This window comes from Ceratotherium simum, chromosome 19, assembly GCF_057802395.1.
Source record: "Ceratotherium simum simum isolate JZ-2026a chromosome 19, ASM5780239v1, whole genome shotgun sequence".
Taxonomy (NCBI): domain Eukaryota; kingdom Metazoa; phylum Chordata; class Mammalia; order Perissodactyla; family Rhinocerotidae; genus Ceratotherium; species Ceratotherium simum.
Window position 1 is genome coordinate 24970160 of NC_141918.1, and position 27599 is coordinate 24997758.

At 37.0% G+C, this 27599-nt stretch overlaps 1 protein-coding gene across 5 annotated transcripts in view; it reads left to right on the top strand.

Annotated features, from left to right (window-relative positions):
- GRIK2 (glutamate ionotropic receptor kainate type subunit 2) overlaps positions 1–27599 on the top strand; it is a 653495-nt gene that overhangs the window by 234217 nt on the left and 391679 nt on the right. The window lies entirely within an intron of this gene.

The window sequence follows — 27599 nt, forward strand, 5'->3', positions numbered from 1 at the left end:
CTAAATAGTGCTCTTTAAATTAGAAAGTAAAAATATTTTACCCTACGACATTTCACTATACCTTCATGTTTATATCTAAATTGAAATTAATTTGAATTTAAGTTCTTCCAAAGTATGCCAAGGAGCACACTTTGTTCACTCATGCAGTATTTAGAACTATGTGTAGAAATTAGTCCATTTCCAATAAGACTGGCCATCTGCAAGTTGACAGATAGGAACTCTCCCAAGAGAAGAGGGAACAGGGAGTTATAGGGAGTTTTATATATATATATGTATATGGATGTTGTACATGTGATATCTTGTATTTACTTCTTATTGTCTTAAAACTCCTCATAATAGAAAAAAGATTGGAAATTTTCAAAATGTTTATGGATATACCACCTTTCTTCACTATTCTGTTTGTGTGTGTATGACATTTTTATTTCATACATGTTGTTCTTGAGTGATTGGATAAAGAGATAATGGGATTTGTGGTCAAGGTCCTATCAATTTAGTAAAGTAAAGCATCATATGTAATTGATCTTTTGCTTTAAATAATATTATAAACATTTATATCATTGAGGCAAATTTAAATAGAGAACTGTATATAGGTAGTTAATTAGATGCATATATTTTTGAAGTCTTGGCCTCAGATTAAATTTATTAAAGTAGTTTAAGTTAGTATTTAAAAGAAACTTTGCCACTCTCTTGGCAAACATTGCCACTCTCATGTCACTTGGAAGGTGACATAGATACTTGGAGATTCCAAATGTCTTTGATTATTAAAATATTAATAGTAACTGAGAGTCACTACAGAATTATTCATAGAATAGATGTACCTTAGAAGTCCTCTGAGGAAAAAAAAAGGCTTGTGATTGCTATATTTTATGCAATATTTATTTCAATAAATATTGATTAAGCACCTGCTACATGCCAGGGACAATTACAGGTGTGAGTATATGCCAGTAAAAGAAACGAAGTCCTGCCCTTGTTGAACTTCCTGTTCCTATTTAGGGATATGTGGTTGTTCATGTTTTTATTATTATTTGTAATGAGCTAATTGCATTTGTAACTGGCTACTTGTAGTCCCTTTTAATTTAACACACTTTTGAGAACTTGGCTGTTCTTGATTTTTTTATAGGATAGAACTAACACTAAGATAGAAGATTCCATTTAAAATGTATTCATACATATATAGGAGTAGACTTTTTTTGTCTTTTTGGATAGGTTTAAAAGTCTCAAGGTGGAATTTTAATGATAGAATTCAACAGAGAATTTACAAACTTCCCAAGAGGACAACATGACTATTTGATCATGTGGGAGGAAATCTAATTATATCTAGAACTGTGAACTGAAATGGGAAAAAATCCACTGCATACCCAACAAGATAAACATTATTGACTCCATTATGGACTTATGTATCTGCTGTTTACTGCAGGACACACTGTGCCATTTTATTTATGTTTCCTTTCTTCCTTTCCAGATTTATTTATTATGTATGCTATTCCTCCCATTTATATTCATTTCTATTTTGTTGTGTTGTCCAGTTTGATACATGATAATTATACTTTCATCCAGTCTTTGTTCCCACCCCCAAAACAGATGGGATGATAGATGAAATATAGTGCTGGGGTAGGAGAAATTCTTAGAATGATGTTAACAGGAGCTGTTTATTTTTTATGATAATTAGCATTTGTTGTTGTCGTGGATGAATGCTTTTAAACACCCTGAAAGTCTGTTATAGCTCTGAATGATGTCCAAAAATGATGGAAAAGAATTGGCTTCAGAAACAAAGCTGTGTTTCTGTCAGTCATTTTGGAACATATGATTCATTTTAAATATAAACTAAAAATAAGTTGGATTGCTGTCAGCTTGTAAGCAATTCCAGGATAAGTTGTGAATATTTGCTTTAAAATCCCTGTGTTTCATCTTTGTTTATAGATCAGCAGTCCATTAACAAAGAACTGTAGATTGGTAGACAGAATCCTGGGATTCTATTCCCAGTTTTGCTACTAAATTACTGGTACCACTTTGGAAAAGAGAAGAAGGGATGAAAACGACTACAGAAAGGAGCTATAATGCACTAGGCATTGTGGTAGTTGCAATTATATAAACTATTTCCCTCAATCGTCAAAACAATTCTATGAGTCCTAAAGGAAACAGGTTATCAGCTCACCATTCTGCTTCCTCCAGCGACTGGCTCTTCTGCCACCAGCAGCCCAAGATAGAAACCTGAACATCTTCCTTGATTTCTTCCTTTCTTCAGCCCCACAATCAAGCTCTAATGGTTGTCAATTCTACACCTCTGTGATCTCTCAAATCTCTCCATTTCTTCCATCCTCTCTATACCATTTCTTAGGTCAAGATCACCATCACCTCTCCCCTGGATTATCACTGAGCCTCCTAACTGGTCTCCCTGCTTAAGTCTGCATCCACTAATCCAGTCTCCACACTGCAGTTAATTTTTAAAAATGCAATTCTGATCCATTCTCCTATTAATAGCTTCTCATTGCTCTAAGGATAAAATCAAAACTTTTTTAAAAGCCTTAAAAGACCTGACATGATCTAGTCCCTGAGCCTCTCTAGTGATGTTTCAGTCTAAATCTCTCATTTATGTTTTCTTAATTGAGACATTCAACTTCTTTCAGTTGCTGAAAATACTATTCTGTCCACCTGAAATGGTCTCATTCTGCCCCCGACTGCTCCTGCTCACTAAGTGCACATACATGTACGCGTGTGCATTTGCACATACATGCTCATGCATACCATCTGGCTTAGATGTCACAAAAAAAGGCTACCATTACTCCAGCTCCCAAGCCTCGACTAGGTCTCCCCCAGCACATCCATAGCACCGTGGTACTCCCATGACCCTTCCCCCTGAGAACATTCATCACATTATGAATGAGTTTTCTTGGCTGTATATTATACACATCTGAGAAGGATCAATCCTAAGGCTACTCGCCATTCTATCACCAGCACCTAGGTATTGCCTGGCTCATGGAAGTACCTTAACAAATCTTTAAGAAATGAATGCATAAAGAGGTGTTATTATATCCACTGTTTGGACTAAGAAATTCCAATGGATTAAGTAATCTGCCCAAGGTCAATTTAGGTTAGGTAGCTAACCTAACTTAATGTTGATGATTCAACAATAGTTGAAGTGTTGAAGATTCAACAATAGTTTTCAGATGGATAGACATGATTTCTTTTATCATTTCAAAAGTTTTATAAGAAAGCTAGAGTAAATTGTGCTTATATCTTATTTCAGCTGCAATTAAACGTATATTTACTCATTTACTTATATGAACAACCATTATCAAGTATCTTCTGTATACAGGTGCTACGTTAGGTACAAGGGACAGTGATATAGACAAAACTTTGACAAACTCCATGGGCTCAGAGTAGAGTGAGAGAACATGTGAGCAGGACGTTGTTATAGTGTAACAAGTGCAGATAGAGACAAGAAGACAATATTGTGGCAGCTTAGAAGAGACGGTTTTAAAGCTGCCTAGAAAAGGCAGAGGAGAGTTTTGAAGAAGGAGACATTATCATGAAGTTATCAGGAAGGACAAGCAGAAATGCTTCAACTAGAGAAGAGGGCGAAGGGTGCAACATGTGTAAATGTGAGGATGCCTGAGGGATCCAGTCTATCAGGGAACTGCGAGCCCTTCATTATGACTGAGCATCCGGAACAAAGATGGGAAATGAGGAGGGAGAATTTATAAAAGGCCAGCATAGGAGGAATCACACAGAGCTTTTTACTAGCTACTCTGCCTTCCCGCCTTCCCCCACCCTGGAATCTGCATGGCAATAGCAGTGCCAGCCATGTTTGCCTGGCATGATCCTGCTTTCCAAACCACCATTGAGTGCCTCAGTGATGGGCATATACCCATCCAGTTCCTTTCCTAGAACTCAGAAAAGGACCTAGAGAGAGAGAGAGACATCCAGTAGCCTGGACTGTCATGATTACTATGGTCTTTGATGTCAGAACAGTCTGGATTGAAATCCTGGCTCTGTTCTGTAAATTTCAGCAAGTTATTTGACTTTAAAAAGCCTGAGTTGATGCATTTGTAAATCGGAGATAATACATACTTCAGGGGACTGTTGTCATAATGAGTGAGATTTATAAAATGCCTAGTAAAGCCCACATAGAAGGAGCTTAAAACTCACAATAATACAAATGCCATGTGCTATGTGCCATTTATTCCTTACTATAATCTAAGAAAAAGGAATTATTATTAATCCCACTTTTTTTTTAATGTGGGAAAATTTAGATGCACAGAATTAAGATAATTTGCCCAAGGTTATGTAGCAAGTAAGTGGTGGCAGAGCTGGGTTTTGGCTCTAGGCAGTCAACTGCAGAACCCACTCTGTTAACTATCTTGATAGAATGTTAGTTGTTATGTTTTGATTTGGTTCATTTTATTGTTATTATTTTAAGAAAGGGAATGACACAATCAGAACTATTTTTGTTAAAGGCTCTCTGACTACAGGGTGGAAAATGTGTTGGGGCTCTCGAGATATCGTGGGGAATAGGAAAGGAGCAGAAACAAGAGAATTTTTGGATTAATCAAGTTGAAAAAAAGATTACAGTCTCAAAACCTCTTAAGTAGGTTTTGATGGAGTGATGTTGAGGTACAGAGTTCTAGGAAGATTTAGAAGATACAAATTGTAGGATTTGGTAAGTAAATATGGGAAGGAGTAATGGAGACAGAGAAGATAAAAATGACCTCTATGTTTCTGGTCTGGGCTACTAATCAATAGCACATTTACCTAAAATGGAAAACAGGAAAAATAGATTTGGGAGGGAGTATATAAATCTGGTTCTGAACACATTAAGCTTGAACCATCTGTGAAATATTCCCTTGGAATCATACAGTGGTATTGGAAGTATAAATGCATATATAAAAATGGGAATTTATATGGGCATATAATACTCCCATTGGCATTTTGCTCAGCCTTCCATTTGGACTTCTTTGTGGTTTGAGGAAATGAAGAAAATTGACCAAAAAAATGGGATCAGAGTACAAGAAATTTCCGAGCTATGTTAGTGAGTAGGCAGTTATGGAGAAGAATATAGACATGAAAATAATTTAGGAGAGAGAATCTAAATTTTCTTTTTTAGGTATTATAACATTTTAAAAACAGAGCTTTGATTAATTTCTATGACATAAATATAGAAAAAAAGGCCAGGGCCATTTCCTAAACAAAAGCAGAAATGCTTTCTTTACTAACTAGTAACTGGGATGAAGTATATTTATAGCCTATGTTCTAGATATATCAGTGTGTGCTTTTGGAGTTAGTTTAATAAAATGTAAAGTCAATTAATAGTAAAAATTTGTTTTATTGTATCTTGGGCCAGTGTTTAAATAGGATAAAGTAAAATAATTCAGTAGAATAAGTTAATATGAAAATATATATTCCTGGAAGACACTAATTTTTGAATAATATAACTTTTTTTTTGTATTATAAAACATATAACCAAATAATTTCAATTTTATTTCAGAGATTGGGGTAATTTGGATCTAAAATGATTATATGTTGTACGTTCTAAGTACAAAGCTTCAGGTTCTCTAGTTCCAAATGCAAATACAATTAGCAATTATGAGTTGAACCTAATCATTTGGATATAGCTGATTACATAGCTTGGTGTATTAGTGTTTCCACAAAGTTGGTTTTGCTTGAACGTAGTTTCTTTATTCCTATTTAAGCAAGCATAAAAATTATTTGGAATATTATTACTTGGGTTCTGATTACATGATAGTGAATATTTTTAAACATCTTCATAGAACTAATTCTTTCTCTAAGTTTTAAAATCTTTAAAATATATGCCAACATTAAAATACAAAAATAAAATTTCTAATCCTCAAAAATCGCACAATTTATATTTTTGCACATAGTAAAATAGATACATATGTAGGTCTGAAGAAAAAGAAGGGGCAGGTCTTGCAACAGACCTCAGTGATCAACAATATTTGCCTTTGTTGGAAAAGAAAAAAAATCATAAAGTGAGAATAATTCCCTGGTGGTGGCCAGAAACTGCTAGTTTTCCTGAATTTAAATCTGGAAGATATTGGCATGAGCCTCTTGGAAGCTACTTTCCCCTAGCCTTTCCCTGTGCTTGTCTATCTCCCTCTCAATGCAGTACAGGGGGAAGGATAGTACTTATATTATCTCTCTGAATGATTTGACAATGTTGACCACTCCTTTCTTTAGGGGAAAAATAAAACTGTCATACTTTGGCTTCTGTGCCATCATTCTCTCCTTGTTATCTCCTTCTTTTCAGTTATTTATTCCCATTCTTATACTCTTAAACTCCTTTTCTCCCCCTGCTCCTTTTCTGTTACCAATCCTCCTCTTTGTGCTGCGGAAGACTGGCCCCGGGCTAACATCCATGCCCATCTTCCTCTGCTTTATATGTGCGATGCCACCACAGCATGGCTTGATAAGAGGTGCATAGGTCCATGTCCGGGATCCAAACCAGCGAACCCTAGGCACCGAAACGGAGCGTGCGAACTTAACCACTACGTCACCGGGTTGGCCCTCACCTGCTCCTTAAAAGCTGATATTGTTCAAGGTTTTATTCCCAGTCTTCTTTTTTCCTGCTTGTTTACCTCATTTTCCCTAAAGCTTTTCATCTGACCCATGCCTTCCTCTACCTGTGTGCTGTTGACTCACTGATATACATCTTCAGTTGTTTCTACCGAGTTCTGTACTCATGATCTAGCCACTCACTGATCACCTTTACTTGGATGTCTCACAGGCACAGCTAACCCAACATGACAAAAACCAAACTTATTATCTTTACCCCAAAACTTGGTTTTTCTTCTAAATTTACCTCTTTATTGAGTTGTCCAGTTAGATCATCAGTGATCATTCTAGATTCTTGTTTTGCTCTCATCTCTCATTTCCAATTGATCACTTAATACTTCTCATTTTTGTCTCATATCTCTCAAATTTACCTCTATCCTCCATCCCAACTGCCTGACTTAGTTAACATCCTTAGCATATACCGCCTAGACCATGTTGTGCTCACTGCTCTATTTAAACTCATTTATCTGATGCAGACAAAATGGTCTTTTTTGAATTGATAGTCTGGTGATGTCATTCCCAACGCTCAAAGCTGTTCAGTGGCTTCTCAATTCTTGGAAGAATGAATTCTAATTCCACAGCATGACACATGCGATCTCCATCATTGGCACTCTCATGCCTCTCTGATTTTATTTCCCTGGTATTTCTTCTCTCAATACTTATGCTACACCTTTCCTTGAAAAATTGTGGTTCTCCCCTACCGATCATGCTCTGCTGTCTCAGGTCTCTATGTTGTGCACAAATTGTTCCCTCTGTCTGGTATGCCCTTCGCATTTGTTGATCTAGTACCACTTTCAAGATACAAGATACACCTTAAAACATTTCTACGAAGTATAAATGTGAAGTAATCTTCCCTGACTGCTACCGTGTGAGTTGATAATTCTATTCTTTGTGTGTCTGATGCAAGAGTTAGTTTAGTTGATAAAATAGTTCATCTTCAGTTCTGTAGTAAATGGTATTTCAGCATACTCACATAACCCATTTCGTGGTGAAGCTTTCCTGGGCATGAGAGCTTTAAGTATTTTATAATTAATTCATCTATTTTTTCATGTCTTCATTTGTTTTTTATTTATTCAATAATTAATTATCAAGTATTTACTATGTATCAGCACTGTTTTACATACTGGAGATACAAGAGTAAACAAAACATTCTTTTTTTTTAGTTTGGAGGAATTTTGGGGAACTCTGAAAACCAAAAGATTTTTGTGACATCTGTCATTTGTTTTATATGTGTATGTATGTTTATATATGTATATATGTGCGTGTATGATTATATATGTATATGTTCCATTATTGTCTTGGCAACAGTAATGTCTTTTCTTTAAAAATAACTCAGTGTAGAGACTCGTCCATAGAGGCTCGCTTTTTTTTTTGTTTGTTTGTGAGGAATATCAGCCCTGAGCTAACCTCCATGCCAATCCTCCTCTTTTTGCTGAGGAAGACTGGCCCTGAGCTAACATCCATGTCCATCTTTCTCCACTTTATGTGGGATGCCGCCACAGCATGGCCTGACAAGCAGTGCGTTGGTGCCTGCCCGGGATCCGGGCCTGGGCCGCCAGCAGCGGAGTGGACGCACTTAACTGCTACTCCACAGGGCTGGCCCAGAGGCTCACTTTTATATTAGTTACTTAGTAATAATTGTGGTCCATAGCATCAATCCCTAAAAAAATAACAGCATTCATTTTTAATTGCAATAAAACTTTAAAGAAGAGAAATAGGTCTAATGTATATCCATTTCTGCAAAATGTAGTAGATCATTTATTCGATACTTGATTAAAAGTAAATTGATTCTGTATCAGAAACACTTTTTCAAAATCCAGATCTGAATAGACTAAAACCTAGGATGGATAACTCATGATATATCAGGTTAACAAAACTGCTTCTAAAACAGTTTTCTGTTTCCTACTCAATGTTGTGTAAATGTTTATCTTGTTTTAACTATGAGGTATATAAAGTATACTTGGAGACATAATTATCTAGAATCAAAAATTTTGAGGGCCGGCCCCGTGGCTTAGTGGTTAAGTGCGCGCGCTCTGCTACTGGCAGCCTGGGTTCGGATCCCGGGCGCGCACCGACGCACCGCTTCTCCGGCCATGCTGAGGCCGTGTTCCACATACAGCAACTAGAAGGTTGTGCAACTATGACATACAACTGTCTACTGGGGCTTTGGGGCAAAAAAAAAAGGAGGAGAATTTGTAATAGATGTTAGCTCAGAGCCGGTCTTCCTCAACAAAAAGAGGAGGATTAGCATGGATGTTAGCTCAGGGCTGATATTCCTCACAAAAAAAAAGGAATGGTCTTAAAAAAAAAAAAAAAATTGAGAAGGCAAGAAAGAATTAACACCCAAATTCTGGACAAGCTAATTGTCCATCATTATTTCAGAATTTTTCCAAACTGGCGATGGCACGGTGTCCACTCCAATAGTATTTCAGATATTTCAGTGACTCAAAAAGGAACTCAAGAAATAAATTTTTTGTATTAAAATAAATTTTTTTGTATACTATATCTATCCTATGATAAACAGAGCCTTGCCTAGTAAAAGCTAATGACATTACAAAGCCTAAAATACACCTCTCCTTGCCCCCATGTAACAACCAAAGATACTATTTTACTATTCGTAAGTACTTACATTTCTGTAAACCCTATCATCTTCCTGTTGATAAAACAAAATTTATTACATAACAGATATTAAAATTAAAACCCAAAGCACTGGTTATTAAATTTAATCGGTGTCAGAGAATGGGATTACTTGGGCTACTGTTAAAACTGGAGATTCCTAAACCAACTCCTATGATTCAGTACCCCTGGGGTTATAACCAAGGACTTGCATTTGGAAAAGGAAACATAGCCAATTGTGGTAGGCAACTACTAATGTCTACCAATGTCTGGTTATCTCGGTTTCTAGACCTCAGGGGATTACAGTTCCCTAATCCTTTAATTTAGGCATGGCGACTTGGATTGTTTTAGTTGATGAAATGTGAGCAGAAGTGGGGGTGTTCATCTCCACGAGGAAGCATTTAATTGCTTGGCACTTAATTCTTCTGCTTACTCATTCCCTGCCATACCAATTGTGCTATAAGTTTGAAGCATCCTAAAATACTGAGCCAAAATATCAAAGATAGCTGTCCTGGAGAATTATTTAGATCTACAGGAGATCTTGCTTTTATGAGACATAAAATCTTCTTCTGTTATATCGCCATAATTTGGGGATGATTTTTCCTTTAGCATAACCTAGTCTAGTAGTTCTCAAACTTTAATATGCATTAAATCATTAGGAAAACTAGTTAAAACATTGCTTGCTGACCTTACTCCCAGTTTCTGATTTAGTAGGTGTGGGGTATGGCCTGAGAGTTTTTCTTTCTGATAAGTTCACGAGTGATCACGATGCTTCTGCTAGAAATCACACTTTGAGAACCACTGATCCATCTAATGTTGAATAATATGCAAATTACCATATTTTGAAAAATAATTGATGGTAAGTCAAACTTATCAATTTAATAAACAAAGGCATAAGTTTATAGATACAAATCTAAAAATTTTCAGCGAACTTAGAATGGTTTATAGTGATTTAACATTGAAAAAATTATCCATCGCTTATTTGTGATCCACATTGAGTAGTGTTAATTTTACTAAATATTCTTGTGCTTATTTTAAACAGTTTTAAATTAGTTTTAATATGGAGGAAGAACATTAAAATATAAAAAAAATTGTCAAGTGTAAATTAATAAGATTTAGAATTATATAGCGTTGATATAATGTTTTATAATATGTATTTCAGCAAATTTACAAATAGTTTTACTTCTTAATTTAACTTTAAAAGAATTTTGCAAAAAGTGTTAATTGCATTAGTAATGATTCTCCTTTGTCAATTAAGCATTTTAAAAACTCTCCTGTTCCATTTTCACAATGAACTTTTTATCCTTTTATCCAATTGAAATAATTGGGTTGGCATTAAAGAAAGAAAATTAAGTCAGCCCTTGAAATCTTAACAGTAACTTGTTAATTACCCTATTAATTACACAATGAGAAATGACAAGCTATAATTCCCTTTCCTAAAGTATGGCTGAGGGTCAGAGCTATCTTACTCGCATATTGAGAGACCAAAGCAAATGATGCCAATTTTTTCTTTTAAATACCATCAGATGTCATTAGAAACTCAGCCAAGGAACTAGATCAATGTTTTAAACATAATCTTTAAACATCATTTTTTATCTATTCTAAAAAGAAACAGTGCCTGTTATATATTAAGAGGAGCTGGCCCATGGTATAGTGGTTAAGTTCTGCCCCTCTGCTTTGGCAGCCCGGGTTCTCAGGTTTGGATCACGGGGGCAGACCTATACCACTCATCAGCCATGCTGTGGTGGTGACCTACATACAAAATAGAGGAAGATTGGCACAGATGTTAGCTCAGGGCTGATCTTTCTTAAGCAAAAAAAGAGGAAGATTGGCAACAGATGTTAGCTCAGAATGAATCTTCCTCAGCAAAAAAAAAAAAAAAAGAAGTAATGTGGCAATCAATAGCAAAAAAAACACAAAGAATCCAGTTAAAAAATGGGCAAAGGACCTGAGTAGATATTTTTCCAAAGAAGACATACAAATGGATAACAGGTACATGAAAAGATGCTCAACATCACTAATCATCAGGGAAATGGAAATAAAACCCATGCTGAGATATCACCTCATTCTACATCTGTTAGAATGGCTATTATCAAAAAGACAAACAATAAGTGTTGGTGAGGATGTGGAGAAAAGGGAACCCTTGTGCACTGTAGGTAGGAATGTAAATTGGTACTGCCACCATGGAGAAGAGTATGGAGCTTCCTCAAAAAATTAACAATAGAACTACCGTATGATCCAGCAATCTCACTTCTGGATATTTATCCAAAGGAAATAAAATCAGGATCCCAAAGAATTATCTGCAGCCCCATGTGCATTGCAGCATTATTCCCAATAGCCAAGATATAGAAACAACCTAAGTGGTCATCTATGGATGAATGGATGAAGAAGATGTGAACACACACACACACACACACACACACGCACACACACAGGAATATTATTCAGCCAAGAGAAAGAAGGAAATCCTGACATTTGCAACAAGGATGGACCTTGAGGGCATTATGCTAAGTGAAATAAGTCAGACAGAGAAAGGCAAATATTGTACTATCTCACTTACATGTGGAATCTAAAAAAGCTTAACTCAGAGAGTAGAGTGGTGGTTACCAGGGGTTGAGAGAGTACGGGAAGTGGGGAGATATTGGTCTTAGGGCACAAACTTCCACTTATAAAATAAATATGTTCTGGGGATTTAATCTACAGCATGGAGACTATAGCTATCAATACTGTATTATATAGTTGAAAGTTGTTAAGAGAATAGATCTTAAATGTTCTCACCTCTCCCCCCAAAAAACAAATGATAATTATGTGAGATGATGGTGATATTAACTAACCCTATTGTGGTAATCATTTTGCAATGTATATGTGTATCAAATCATCATGTTGTATACCTTAAACTTACACAAAGTTACATGTCAATTATATCTCAATAAAGCTGGGGGGGAAAAAAGTAATGTAGCAAAGGTTTTTGTATATATGTTAAAAAAAGCCAAATCTAAAGGACTCTCAAACACTGCTCAGGTCTTAGCTTTTGCACTGTTGACAAAGGGTTCCTTATGCATTTAATCTACAGCAAAGATCAAAGAGCATTTGCAGAGGCTAGTGGTAAACCAGAGGTACACAGAATGGTTTTCTCTGCCCATTAAAATAATAATTTTGAAATTTATTTGAAAAACTCTTTTTTTAGTAGAGTAGACTAAATCTAAATTATGCAGGACAAATTTTACACGTGCTATGAAATTGTTTACATAATTGTGTATTTTCCTCAATACTACTTAATGTATTATTGTAACTGCTTCACTTTTTAGGAAATTAGGATAGGCTCTAAAAGACTGTGTGGAACTGGCAACATTATTTGTAACTCTGTTGGTCATTAGTTTAGAGTAGGGACAGACAAACATTTGTGCAGTGTTTAGTTGTAGTTGTCTTAAAACAAGGATAGAGCACCATAATATTATACTCAGATTTTATTTTTAATTGTATAAACTGTATATAACATAAAATTTACCATCTTAATCATTTTTTTTTTTTGGTGAGAAAGATCAGGTCTGAGCTAACACTCGATGCCAATCCTCCTCTTTTTTTTTTTTTTTTGTTGAGGAAGATTGGCTCTGGACTAATATCTGTGCCGATCTTCTACTTTATATGGGATACTGCCACAGCATGGCTTGACAAGCGGTGCATTGGTGTTCTCCCGAGATCCGAACCTGTGAACCCCGGACTGCTGAAGCAGAGTGCATGCACTTAACGGCTGCGCTGCTGAGCCGGCCCCTACCATCTTAATCATTTTTAAGTGTACAGTTTAATAGTATTAAGTATATTCACATTGTTGTACAACCAATTTCCAGAACTTTTTCATCTTGTGAAAGTGAAACTCTATGCCCATTAAACAACAACTCCCCATTTTTCCTCCTCCCAGCCCTTGGCAACCACCATTCTGCTTTCTGTTTCTATAAATTTGACTACTCTAAATACCTCATATAAATAGAATCAAACAGTATTTGTCTTTTTATGACTGGCTTATTTCACTTAAAATAATGACTTCAAGGTTTATCCATGTTGTGGCATCTGTCAGAAGTTCCTTCCTTTTTTAAGGCTGAATAATATTCCATTGTATGTATTTACATACACTTTTTGTCTATCCATTCAACACTTCGGTTACTTCCTCCTTTGGCTATTGTGAATTACACTGCTGTGAACATGGATGTACAAATATCTTTTTAAGACCCTGTTCTTAATTCTTTTGGCTATATGTCCAAAAGTGGTATTGCTGGAATTATAATAATTGCTTAATTTTTTGAGGAAACACTGTACTGTTTCCAAAGAGGCTGCATCATTTTACATTCCGAAACAGTTCACAAGAGTTCCAATTTCTCCACATCCTCACCAACACTTGTTATTTTCTGGCTTTGTTTTTGTTTTTGTTTTTTTGATAGTAGCCATCCTGATGAGTGTGAGGTGTTATCTCATTGTGGTTCTGATTTACATTTCTCTAATGATTTGTCATGTTGAACATCTTTTTACATGCTTTTTGGCCATTTGTATGTTTTCTTTGGAGAAACGTCTATTCAAGTCCTTTGGGTTGTTTGAATTTTCTGTTGTTGAGTTGTAGGAATTCTTTATATACTCTGCAGCTTTCTCCTTTATTATATATATGATGTATAGATATTTTCTCCCATTACATAGATTGCCTTTTCACTCTGTTTATTGTGTCCTTTGATGCACAGAAGTTTTTAATTTTGTAGTTCAGTTTGTCTATTTTTATTTCTGTTGCCTGTACCTTTGGTAGCATATCCAAGAAATCATTACCAAATCCAATGTCATGAGGCTTTTGCCCTATTTTTTTTAGGTTTACATCTTACATTTAGATCTTTGATCCATTTTAAGTTAATTTTTGTATATAGTATTTAGTATATATTTTGTATGTGGTGTAAGATTGTGTCTGGTATAAGGATCCAACTTTCTTCTTTTGCATGTGAATATCCAGTTTTCCTAAATACTGTTTGTTGAAAAGACTGTCCTTTCCTCATTGAATGGTCTTGACATGCATGTTGAAAATCGTTGGACTATATATGTGAAGGTTTGTTTCCGGCCTCTGTATTCTATTCCACTGATCTGTCTTTATGCTAGTACCATACTGTTTTGATTACTGTAGCTTTGTAATAAGTTTAAAAATCAGGAAGTGTGAGGTCTCCAACTTTATTTTTCTTTTTCAAGATTGCTTTGGCTATTCAGGATCTCTTGGGATTCCAAATGAATTTTAAGATGGATTTTTTTCTATTTTTGCAAAAAAGACCACTGGGATTTTGATAGGGATTACATTAAATGTGTAGATTGCTTTGGATGATATACTCAGATTTTGTAAATCCAGGCAAATTTGAGTTATATTAAAGTATACTTTTTATGTGATACAACATTGATTTTTCAATTTATTAGCCTATTTAATAGTCAATCAACTAATGTAGACCCTTTATGGACTTCAGATCCCAAAATAGTACATGTGATGCCTCAGCTAGGTTTCCCCATTCTTCTTTAATATGGGCTCACTTCTTCATCAGCTCTCAATGGTAGAGGGAGGTTATCTCTCATTAACTTCTATAATATCATATTTAATTTGAAGATATATTTGAAGGAAATTATTGTTTTGAAAATAATCTTTGTCTTAATAAGGTTATTATATACTGATGAAATATGCTGATTACATAAATTAATTCCTTATCAAGCACTTCGTTGGACAAAGAAGAAACAAATGTGAATGTTTCATATTCTCCAAGTACTTATAATCTGGTGTTGCAAATAAATTATAATACAGTATATTAAGTGCTAAAAGAGACTCACATAAACAAGTATTATGGCAAAAGAGGAGGTGAGAGCAAAGATATCAGCTGGTTAGAGAAAGTAAATATAGACACCATTTAAATTGGTTTTCAAGTCATGTTAAGGATAGGTAGGATAGGAAATGCAGAAGTACAGAGCTGTGAAACAGTATGGTGAATTTGCAACATGGGGAGACTTCTACTGTGGTCGAAACACAGGGTGTATCAGTTATGAGTGCCTAAGAATAAGAACAAGTAGGTCAAAAAAGATCACAAAGGGTCTGGCATGCCCTCAAATCATAGCATATAACCATTTAAGAGCTAAGGAAGGTTAGTGAAAGCAGCCCTGTGGAGAGAGCTGACTCTAGAACTTGAGAAGTATCACAGGATAAGTTGGAGGCATAAGTAGGTTCCAGGAGGGCACACTGGGGACAGTCTTGGTTTGGGCTTCATAATGTTAGTTACCAGGAATTAATAAACTTTCTAGGAAAAATTAACATAATTAATTTTAAATAAGTGGATTATTATTATTTTTTTTGGTGAGGAAGATTGTCCCTGAGCTAATATCTATTGCCAATCTTCCTCTTTTTGCTTGAGGAAGATTGTCCCTGAGCTAACGTCTGTGCCAGTCTTCCTCTATTTTGTAAGTGGGACACTGCCACAGCATGGCTTGATGAGCCATGTGTAGGTCTGCACCCAGGATCCAAACCCGTGAACCACAGGCTGCCAAAGTGGAGCATGTGAACTTAACCATTATGCCACTGGGCCAGCCCTACATAAGTGGACTTTTAAAAATTATATAACATTTTAGAACATTAAAAAGTTATTAAGCTTTGTAGTTATTAGTGCTATTCACCAATCTGACTCTGATTTCAGGCACAGGACAGAATTGCATTTTCTTATCCTCTTTGAAGCCAGGAGAGTCATGTGGTTTTCTTTCACCAATGAAACGTGAGCAAAAGTACTGAATCACTTTTTGGTGGATGTTTTAAAAGCCAGTGATCAGTTTGTCACATTTCTTCCCCATGCCATAATGATGATGAAAGCACGTGTCCAGACAGAGGTCCTGGAGTAATTACAACATGCAGAGCAACCCTACCAATCCATTAGACAAGTTGTAGGAGAAAGAAAGAAACTTGCATGTCTTTAAGCCCCTGAGATTTGGGGGCTGTTTTTATCACAACGTAACTTAGCCTGTCCTGACTAGTAGAAAAACTAAGACATATTGGCTATAAAAACCCTTGACAACAAAGAGAAGTAAAGAACTTAACCATAATCTTACCAAAATGAGGTAAAAGCCATTAACGATTTTGATATTTACCTCTTAAACTATACTTGTTGTTATATAGAAGTTTAATTCATCATGTCAATTACTAACTTAATTGTGACAGATGTTCATTCTGCTAAAGTTATGCACTATTGCTATCTCTCTCAGGAGATTAGCTTTTCTGTCAGTAACTGTTGTGTTATGGCCCAGTTTGTAATCATAATACTGTAGGTTTTTGTCCCCAGATGTGTCAACTGGCTATCATCAATTTCTCCCTTAAATGGAAAAACATGATACATAACAGCATTGTTTTGAATTCATATGAGACAATATATGTAAAATAAGTATCACATAGTAAGCTGAACAGTAAAGGCTAGAGGGGCTGTTTTGTCTTTCTAAAGGTTTGCTTGTTAAAATTTTAAAATATCTGATACCTTTAAGATATAAACCATTTTTGTTCAACAAAACTGGAGCATAGTATAAAAACCCCCCACCTCCCCTAAGCAAGTAAACATTATGTTGTTCTTTAAAAAAATATGAACTCATTTATTAGTTGATATTTTTCTTTAGAGAACTGATTTTATGATTTGACATTTTTTTACACTGTTATCTAAAAAAAATTCTAAATTTCATTGCCTTTGATTAGTCCTTATTATCCCTCTAAGAATTTTGATGTTAATATAATATTTTTAAATTGCATAATGCACACTTATTTTGAATGAGTAGCACTTCTGCTCTCTGCTGTCTCTCTAACGCTAGAGTCAAATATAAAAGTTCAGCTTTGTTGTTATTACATATAAGCCTTATTACATGTACATGATATTTACAAATTCTTTTTTATGATAAAACCTATCACAATTTAGTGCTTTGGACAGTATTTTCTATTTCTGCATTATTTTTTTCATTACATTAGAAAAAAATAATCTGGCACTGTCTACTCTTCTCATAAGACTTGTAGTTTTTTGATTCTCTTCCCAATTAGCCATTCCAGGGAACTTGTCTTCTTTGGCATTGTGTTCTCATGTCCTGGAACAAGACCTGGCTCATGGTCGATGCTCGGTGCATATTGTTGAGTGAACAAATGAGTAAATACTATAAGTTAAGAGTCCAAGCACCCATATTCTGATACAACTACATATCACACTTGGGTTTCAAAGGAAAAGGTCTTGTTATTTTCTTGGTGATTTAATTATAATTCTGCATGTCTAGTTGAGAAAGTGCAAGATTTACTGGTGTTGATCTAAATCTAATTAGTGCTTACCTCCTGGCCTCGCGATAAAGTAAAAAATAAACATAATTACAAAGGAGCATAAGGAAACCTTAGTGGGTGTTGAAAATGTTTGTTATCTTGACTGTAGCGATAATTTCATGATGTCAAAACTAATCAAATTTTACACTTTAAATATGTGCACTTTAGTTTACTTCAGTTATACCAGAAATAAATTGAAAAGGAAAAACCAAAAAGAAAAACATGTCAAGTTGCTTTATGTTACAACTGCAATGTTTCTGAAAATATTCTGCCCCTACATTTAAAGATTTACAAAAGATGTCACTGCAGATAATTGAGGAGGACCCTTGAGATTCCTTTTCAGTAGAATACATTAAATTTCCTTCCATATAGAGAAATTAAAACTGCTACATTTCTATCTCTGTCAGCATTATCTTAAAATTTCCAACCTTCAACCAGGAATATATGGGAAGGAGAGAAGAGAGACATTCAGAGAAGAAATTATCTCATTACTGTAAACACAGAGAAGCGAGACAAGAAAGAGATGTAATGCGCGAGAGATAAACATTGATAATGATCATCAACACAATTGCTTTTGAGAACTTGTTTCATGCTGGTTACAGTCCAAGTACTTAGCATGTGTTCCTTATTTTTCTAGTTCTGCAACAACTGTTTTGTTGTCCTCATATACACAAATGTGGAATCTGAGTTGTAAAGACATTAAGAAACTTTTCCAAGGTAAAATACTACCGTCAGAATCAGGATTTGAACCCCGAATGTTGAATCCAGCACTCATGTTCTTCACTACAACTCTCTACCTTCTCACAAACCGACACAAGTAAGAAAAAAATCAACAAACCACAAGTAAGGGGTGATGACAAAAGAAACAAGCTTTCATTTGTATTGGTGGGTGAGGAGGGACTTAGCTGAAGCTAAACCAGAGCCCGGGATCCACAGCTCTCTACACGTATCTCTGTACAACTCTGCTCTGATGTAGACACCTGACTCCAGGTGGAGAAGTGCGAAGACTGCAGAAAGCATCAAACAGAAGTAATAATATGATATGATCTTTGCAACTTTTACACTATCTGCATTTTCGAGGAGCCAAAGTTTTCTCCAAGGCTGTAGAAGTCCATGTTAAGCCAAGGTTTTATTTTATGAGACATAAGAAACTGTAGCAGACAAACAAAAATAAGAGATAAGCAGAGATGAGTAAAGGGTATATATTATCTTCAGTTTTACAGAGGATAAAGATTATATCTAAACAAGCAGACTGTCACTATAAAAAGGGTGCATAAGGCCCCTTATACGACTCACTCAGTCACTTGCTTTTTTTACTAAAGATGAACAGTCTGCCATATTGTAAAAGGGCAAGCAAAGTAAAGTTAGATCATGGAAAATCTACCTAATGGCTGGAATACACATCTTATGGCAAGTACATAAAGTATTCAGCCTGGGAAGCAGAGGCAGCATTACATATCATTGTGATATGCTAAATACAGTCTCATATATCCAGGCGTAGGCCAGAGTTTCTCATCCTTGATACTATACTATTGACATTGGAGCAAGATAATTCCTTGTGGTGGAGGTCTGTCCTGTACATTGCGGGATATTTGGCATTATCCTTGGCCTCTCCCCTCTAGATGCCAGTAGCAGTCCCCACCCTTAGTTGTGACAATCAAATATGTCTCCAGACATTGCTAAATGTCTCCTGGAGGCAATACAATAGTCTCCCTTATCTGCAAGGGATGCGTTCCAAGACCCTCAGTGGATGCCTGAGACCACAGATAGCACTAGACCCTATATATACTATGCTTTTTCCTATACATTTATATTTGAGATACTACAGCAAAACTAGCATGAATTTCTTTTTCCTTCTTCACAATTTTGCAGGTAGAAGATTCGTTCTTACCATAGATCTTAGTAACTTGAGCACACAATTTTTTTTCTTTTCTTATTAAGTTGAGAACTTTCATCTTTTCACTTAAAGGAAGCACTCTATGGCTTCTCTTTGGCATATCCGAATTGCCAGCATCACTACTCTTGCCCTTTAGGGCCATTCTTAAGTAAAATAAGGGTTACTTGGACACAAACACTCTGATACTGTGACAGTCAATCTGATAACTGAGCCAGCTACTAAGTGACTAACAGGGGATAGCGTACACGGCGTGGATACACTGGACAAAGGGATGATTCACTTCCCGGGAAGGACTGAGCAGGACCCAGAGAGATTTCATCATGCTACTCATAACAGAGTGCAGTTTCAGACTTATGAATTGTTTATTTCTGGAATTTTCCATTTAATATTTTTGGACTGTGGTTGACTGTAAGTGAAACCACGGAAAGCAAAACCATGGATAACGGGGGAGGACTACTGTCTCACCCCTGATGGAGAACCGCTTGTTTCTCCTAGTATGTTCCTAGGCATTGTTTTGTGTTAAATACATTGCAGAATTGCAGTAAAGATAGGCTACAACTTTAGATATGTTATGGCTTAGTAGTCCATCTGTAGCTTAGAAACTAATATACATAGGTTCAATACAATTAAGATTGGGCTAACAGTGTCTGTATTCATTGGTCACATAAACATTCTTTAGTCACCTACTAAATGCCTGTCACCATTGCAGTTTCTGGGGGTACAAAAATAAAGGACATGTTTGATATTTGAATTAGACCAAGGATCACATAAACTATTCATTCATCCAGATTCTCCAAGGTCTAGTCTTATATTCCATCATCAGAAACCACAAATTGTGGCCCTTATTACCTTATATCTGTGAGGAGGTATTTTCTCTGTTTCCATATCCATTTCTCATGGATATGGATATGAAAATTGCCTTTTAAACTATTTTTTGGTTTTTTTTCCCCCAAAGTTATGAGCCAAGATATTATTCAATATCCTTAATGCAAAGGCTTACATGGTAAACTAAGGCTCGAGTTCAAAGCTATAAGGATTGTTTATCAACCTTTGATTCTATGTATTTACTGTTTGAGATAATAATAATTATAGTTTAAAATTATTTCTATTGTTAGAGAATTTTAGAAGGGAATAAACATTCTGAATAATTGCCAGAACCATTCTCTTTCCAGAAGCTCCATTCCAACTACTTCGCCTCTCTCTCTTCCCTCCAAGAAGGTAGTTTAGATCCTGGAATAAAAACAAAACAAATAAATAAATAAGCCAAAAAAAAAAAAAATAGCTCCAGAAACTGATACATATTTTATTTCTTTCATCTTGTTTAATCCTTGCAGGAAACATAGAGAAATCACAGAGACCACAGAAGAAGTAAAGAAATTATGTAATTTGCCCAAGGTCACACATTAATTTGTACCCATGTCTGGCTAAATCTAAAGTCCACACTTTTGCCATTCTACCACTTTGCCTCTGGGCCACAGTGGTTTAGGTAATATTCACAATGTTTAGCACCAAACAGCTGGTACACCTTAGAGATGTTCACTAGCTGATAATCAGCCCTGACTTACATAGGTGACCCTAGTCCACATGCAAGTACAAGCCACATTCAAGCTTTTAGCTATATTCCCATAAATTATTAGAAGTGAGTCTCCTTCCTAAACTACTCTGGATGTCCTCCCCATAATGAACTTGGAGATTTAAGTTTTACAGGAAAGAGGCAAACGAGTTTACACAATGTTCAAGGTACCAGCACGGTCACCATAATTCAGAGTAAGGCCAGGGAAATCTGACCAGGTGTCAGCCAAGAGTCAAGGGAGACAGACCAGAGTATGAGTCCTGGATCACCAGTAGCTGACACCAGGCAGCTAAGGAAAGGGAAAAAGAGACATTATTGTGAGGAGGAGGAGGGTACAGAAGAGTGGATGTAGCCAGCTGAGGAAGTCCCCAGTACCAAGCCTGAGTGGAGACCATGCCTTAGGGCTGCAGATGAGAGCAGTAAAGGCCAGAAGAGCCCCTTTGCCGTTCCTAGATCTTCCAGAAGTAAGTCTGATAAATAAATGAAAAGCAATAGGATATACTGAACTATATGAGGAGTCCATTTGGTTTAAACTAATTCAGCCTGACCTTGTTTTTCCAAAAGGGCCTGACGTGGCCTGTTGAGCATGCATTGCACATCTGCTTTAAACATTCACAATGTCCCAAAGACAAGAATGATGCCCTTAAAGATAGGGATGTATCTTCCCCTATATTGGCATTTCTTTAAGGATAAGCATCTCTTTCTAGAAACTAAGGATTAATTACTGACCTGCTGCGCTCACCATGTGACCACTGATCTGCCGTGCCAGCAAAGCAATCTCATGACTATTGTAAATGTGACATTCCTATCATATGTGATGTATGCTCTTTGTTCCAAGACGGTATATAACTGTCTCCACTTCTGTGGTGTGCTTCCTTCCTAGGAGAAGGAATCCTCACCCCGGGCTATAGTCCTCAGACCTGACTCGTAATAAACTCACCCCAATTTTGATTAATAGATTGATTATGGATTATTTGCATCAAGTCTTACAAAGTTAAAACTAATTCAGTGCTCCTTGAAAAAATCCTTGAAACAGAGCTTCCTGGGAGATCCGGACAAGTTATTTTTCCCTTTGACCAGAGCAACCAGAAAGCAGGTTGGACCCCATTCTTTTTCTTTTGTTCTTTTTTTTTTGTGAGATCAGCCCTATGCCAACATCTGCCAATCCTCCTCTTTTTTTTTGGCTGAGGAAGACTGGCCCTGGGCCAACATCCGTGCCCATCTTCCTCCACGTTATATGGGACGCTGCCACAGCCTGGCTTGACAAGCAGTGCGTCGGTGCACGCTCAGGATGCGAACCAGCGAACCCTGGGCCGCCGCAGCGGAGCGCGCGCACCCAACTGCTTGCACCACCGGGCCGGCCTCCGGACCCCATTCTTAGAATGAATTCAGATACTTAAATTCTCCTCACCTTCCAGAGCAGACAGAATTTTTCAGACCACAACTGAAGAGCAAAGGTTTTCACTAATAATCTCAAGAGAGGAAACGTATTTGAAACCAGTTAGTAAGGATGTCAGTCTAAATGACCAGAAAGATATCTTCCTCTGGCCAGAAGGAGAGGAAAACGCATGCAGTCCACTTGGTTCCTGAAGCACTAGAGGGGTCACCAATGAGAGAGAAAGGACAAGAAGGGAGTCTTGGGACAAAGATAAATTTTATCTACTTCCATTTTAGTTTAGCTCTCAACTACTCCTGACAAAATACTCAGTGGACAAAAAGGAGCTCTTCAGAAACGGATGAAATCTGTTTTATTGCATAATTGGCTGTGCTTAGGAACAGCTAATGCAGGAGTTGAGGAGCATTAACAGAAAGTTGGCCCCAACCCCGAAAGAAAGTGACAGTCAGAGAGCCCAGGGCCTCTTGGAGGAGACTCCAGCCTGCACTTCACAGCACCCGCTGCCCCTCTTTGCTCCATTAGAAATAATCACTCCTAAGTGGCCCATCATCAGTGCCAGCATGATTTTTTCACATTTACTAAAAGCTTTTCCCTTGGCCCACTTACATTTTTTCTTTTGTTTCTAAGTAACTATTTAATACCCTCCCCCTCTTTATTTTGCAGTTAACTGACTTGAAAAAATCTGATTTGAAATGAGGCCTACAGACCGATTTCTTCTTTCCTTCCGTACATCCACTCCCAGCAACAGCCACTGCATATGCATTAACCAAAAGACCCATTAGTGGGGCATTGTTTTGCACTTTTGTAGACAAAGAAGAAAGAGATCTCCAGTTGGAATGAACTCTTTTTGTATTTTTTTTGGACAACAAATAGCTTCCTTTTAAATTCAGAAATGCAATGACATTGAGGTCCTAAATTGCTCTCATCTAAAATGTTTTACTTCCATCTTCACTTTCCTAGATTGTGATCAATTTTCCCCCAGAATGAATTATTCAAATTGAGCCCAGTCTTCTGAATCCTTAGAAAAAACAGTGTCTTTGCACTTTGGGTCTATTCTACTCACTTATCACTTGGCACATTCTGCCTGGCACTGGCAAACATTCTTTTTTTCAACGTATAATTATTTCTGTAAATGAACTGCAAGTTTATCAAGATTAAAGAACATGTTAATTCATTAATTCATTCAACAAATGTTTTTGAACATCCCCCATGTGCTAGACATGCTCTAATCACCTGAGATACATCCAAGAAATAATCAGACAAAAATCTCTGCCACCATGAGTTTATATTCTAGTGGAGGGAGACAGAGAATAAGTAATCAGTATCATAAATATGTAAAGTATAGAATATTTTAGAAGGTGGTTAAGTGCAACAGAAAAAAAATAAAACAATGTAAGAAGAATCTGAGGTATAAAAGGAGAAGGTTACAATTTTAAATAGGTTGGTCAAGGTAAATGAGAGCACAAGCCATGTGGGTAAATAGATGAGAATTACAGCAAAGGAAATGCTCTAAGGTGGGAACTCGAAGAATGGAGTTACCATCAACTGACTCTGGAAAGACTGTGAATGGAACAGAGAGTACAGCTTTGGATGTGTTACGTTTTAGGTGTCTACTAACATCCACATAGAGATGTGATGGACTAGGCATTGGATATAGGAGTCTGGAAATCCAGTATGGTCTAGGCTGAAATTTTCATTTGAGAGTAGCATTAAAGCCCTGAAACTGGGTGACATCACTGTAGGAGTGGTTGTAAATAATTAAAAGAAGAATGGGAGATCAGAAGAGATGGTCTGCAAGACAAGGGGAAAACCAACAGTGTGGGGTGTCCTGGAAATCAAGTGAAGAAATCCTATCAAAGAAGCAACGAGTGATATTGCTGATATGTCAAGTGAAATGAAGGCTGAGACTGACCATGGAATTTAGCAACCTGGATGGAGATCATTGGTAATTTTGACAAGAGCAGTTTCAGAGGAGTGGTGGGGACAAAAATCTGTTTAGAGTGAGCTTAAATGAGAATGGGAGGTGAGGAATCAGTGACTATAATCAGTGATTATAGACAACTCTTTCTAGGAACTTTCTTATAAAGGAAAGTAGAGGGATGAGGTGATAGCTGGTGGGAAAATTAGTATCAAGAGAAAATTTAAAATTAAATAAGAGTATGTTTGTATTTTGAAGAGAATGAACCCATAAAGGAGAAAGACTTGGTGATGCAAGATTGAGAGTAGAATTGTGGCCAACTGTAACAATATGAAGGAAATATTATCTTTCATAGCAGGTAACGTAGCAGTCTTAGGGAAGGAGAGACCCAATTTGTGATTGCTTTGATAAGCCCACCTGGTGGATAGACCTCCAGGGCTTCTCCGTCATCTGGTTCTTAAGATCGAGCGAGTTAAGATAGAGTTTATGTTTGCCTTAGGAAAGAGGGAGAGAATTGGACAACGAATGAAGAATGAAGGGAAGAGCCAGAAATGCTTAGAAGGGAGACTATGTGTCACATAACCAAGAAGAGAGACTTGGGGGTTTTTGGAATGTGGTGTGTCTTGTGATATAAACCTTCTCCCCTGTCTCTCTCAATAACTTCTCAGTAAAATTCTATACTTGTAGGTTGTCTTTTGAAACATGTCAAAATGTGCTGAAAGATGTCTCAAGACAGTAAACAGATTTAAAGGGTGAAAGCAGAACCTGCTTATGGAAGGACACCATGTCAGGGTTACACAGCTGATTCCCTCCAGCCAGACCTCTGTCATCATTGCTTGCACCAGGCAGCTCTCATATCTTCTATACCAAATTACCCACTCAGAACATTTAACCTGCCTCATTCTTGAAGTCTCGCCTGGCAACATAACACTGCAGACTCCTAACTTACTTACCCTATCTGGTTCTGACTTTCTGAGCTGTCATCCTAGCCTACTTATGGGCACAGCCTCTGCTTGCCTTTCCCACCTTATCTCTTACCCCTATGTTTCCTCCGTGTTCAGTGCCAGGCAAACTGAACTATTTGAAGTTCCCCAAACTCACCATGCTGACCCAATGCCTTAGTGCATTAAATTCCCTCTGCCTGAAATATTTTTCTTCTCAAAGAGTCCAGCTTCTCTCTTTGCCTGTTTATCTCATGGTCCTTTAAACTTTCATCTAAAATATCCTTCTCCTGGAAAATCGTCCCTGCCTCTGCACTTCCCTCTTGGTAGTACTTATCACAGTGCCTTTTAAGTGATGGTTTATTGTCCGTCTCCCCTATTAAACTGCAAGGTCTCTATCATCCTGGTTTCCATGGTGTTCTATGCACCTAGGATAGGATCTGTTAAATAGTAGCTGCTTAATAAATATTTATCAAATATCAAATAAATATCTAAATCAAAATTTGTGAGTACCAAGCCAGGTAGGTTAACATGAGCCCTGACCTTATACAAGTGGGGCTTAGAGGTCATCTGCTGCTCTAAAATCAAGGTTATTTGGGGCCAACCCGGTGGCGCAAGCAGTTAAGTGCGCGCCCTCTGCTGCAGAGGTCCGGGGTTTGCCAGTTCAGATCCCGGGCGTGCACTGAAGCACTGCTTGGCAAGCCATGCTGTGGTGGTGTCCCATATAAAGTGGAGGAAGATGGGCACGGATGTTAGCCCAGGGCCAGTCTTCCTCAGCAAGAAAAGAGGAGGATTGGCAGATGTTAGCACAGGGCTGATCTTCTTCACACACACACACACACACAAAAAAAGATAAAATCAAGGTCATTGTATCTTATAGTGACCCTGTGGTAACCACAACTATACCAAGTTACAACTGGGATCCTGATGTTCATTTGTTTTGTTGTTTTACTTTTTTCCCCCAGTCTTCTGTTGGAACTAAAGACTGATTGTTCCTGAATTATAACTAATTTGACTGAGGCCCTAACCTCCAGCTTAATTCTTTCTGCTACTCTCTGACCCCTACTTCTATACCTCTAGCTAATAGATTCTTTCCACAGGTTGGGTAGTTGGCCTAGGATCTTTAGAGCCTGAATGGCCCGGAGACCAAGACTGGACAGCATCAGCTGCTACTCGACCCTTCTCACCCCTATTCCTCACCCAACTCCATGACACATTCAAGACCAACACCAGTCTACATTAAAACAAACTTTATGATTTGGATTTAGGCTTCAATTTGGGAGGAAGGGCTATCCTACTACTGTATCAGCTCCGCCACGCTACTTCCAACCTACATTTCCCTGCTCTTCCTCTCACCCAAGGTGTCAGTATGTCTCATGTATGAGGGCTGGTTATGGATCCTCTAGGGTTTCTGTCCACATGTCTGACATTGTCTCTGCTATTACTTCCACCTTCTGAATCATTCTGCATACCCAACCCACTCCGCTGTCTACCTCCTCTCTGAAATCTTTCCCAGCTCCCACTTTTCACCTAGCACACACTAACCTCAGCTCTTCCTTGCATTGACAACTTCATGTTTTTTATTGCATTTTTAAATTTTATCAAGAAGTTGGAATGGCACATGACACAGGTATGGGGATTGAATGTCTCTGTGTTACTGACTTTGCTCTTTGGATACTATGAAAACTATAGCTAAGGAACTTTGGATGACAAATCAGTGCTTTTCACTCCTAGTTCAAATAAAAAGTTAACAGTTTTCAAAATGCCTCTAACTTTAAGGTACTTATTTAATGCTCATTCCTTTCCCTAAGTCTCAAGGTCATAGGTTTTCTTCAATTGTTCAAAAAAAAGTTCAAACACATTTTCATACAGCAAAACTGCTAAGAGCATTTTAGGTTTGAGCACATGGACTGCAGAGTCTGTGTTCTCCCCGGAAAGTCTGATACATGAATTTCTGGTGGAGTAGGTATTCTTTGTAGAAACTTATTCCACCTATCATATAACTGGCTAAATATTCTTCTTAATACAAATCATTATCTAGATATTTTGACAGGTTTGGCAGAAAGAAACAGGACAGCTCAACCTCATTAAGCTCATTTTACCATCTATTCTTAAGAACAATTGCTTATAAGAAAGATATAGCTGTACCAATCAGTCAGTTGCTAGCTTTTCCACTTATTAGATTTAAGCCATTTTCAATTGGGTCAAATCCCTGTGCCTCATTTTCCTGTATAAAGAGGAAAAAATAGCTCTCAGAATTTTTGTGAAGGATTAGTAAAACACAATTTTTGTACATAATAAGTGGTCATAAATGTTATCAAGTATCATTATTAAAAATCCTCTGAGTTGCAAAAGA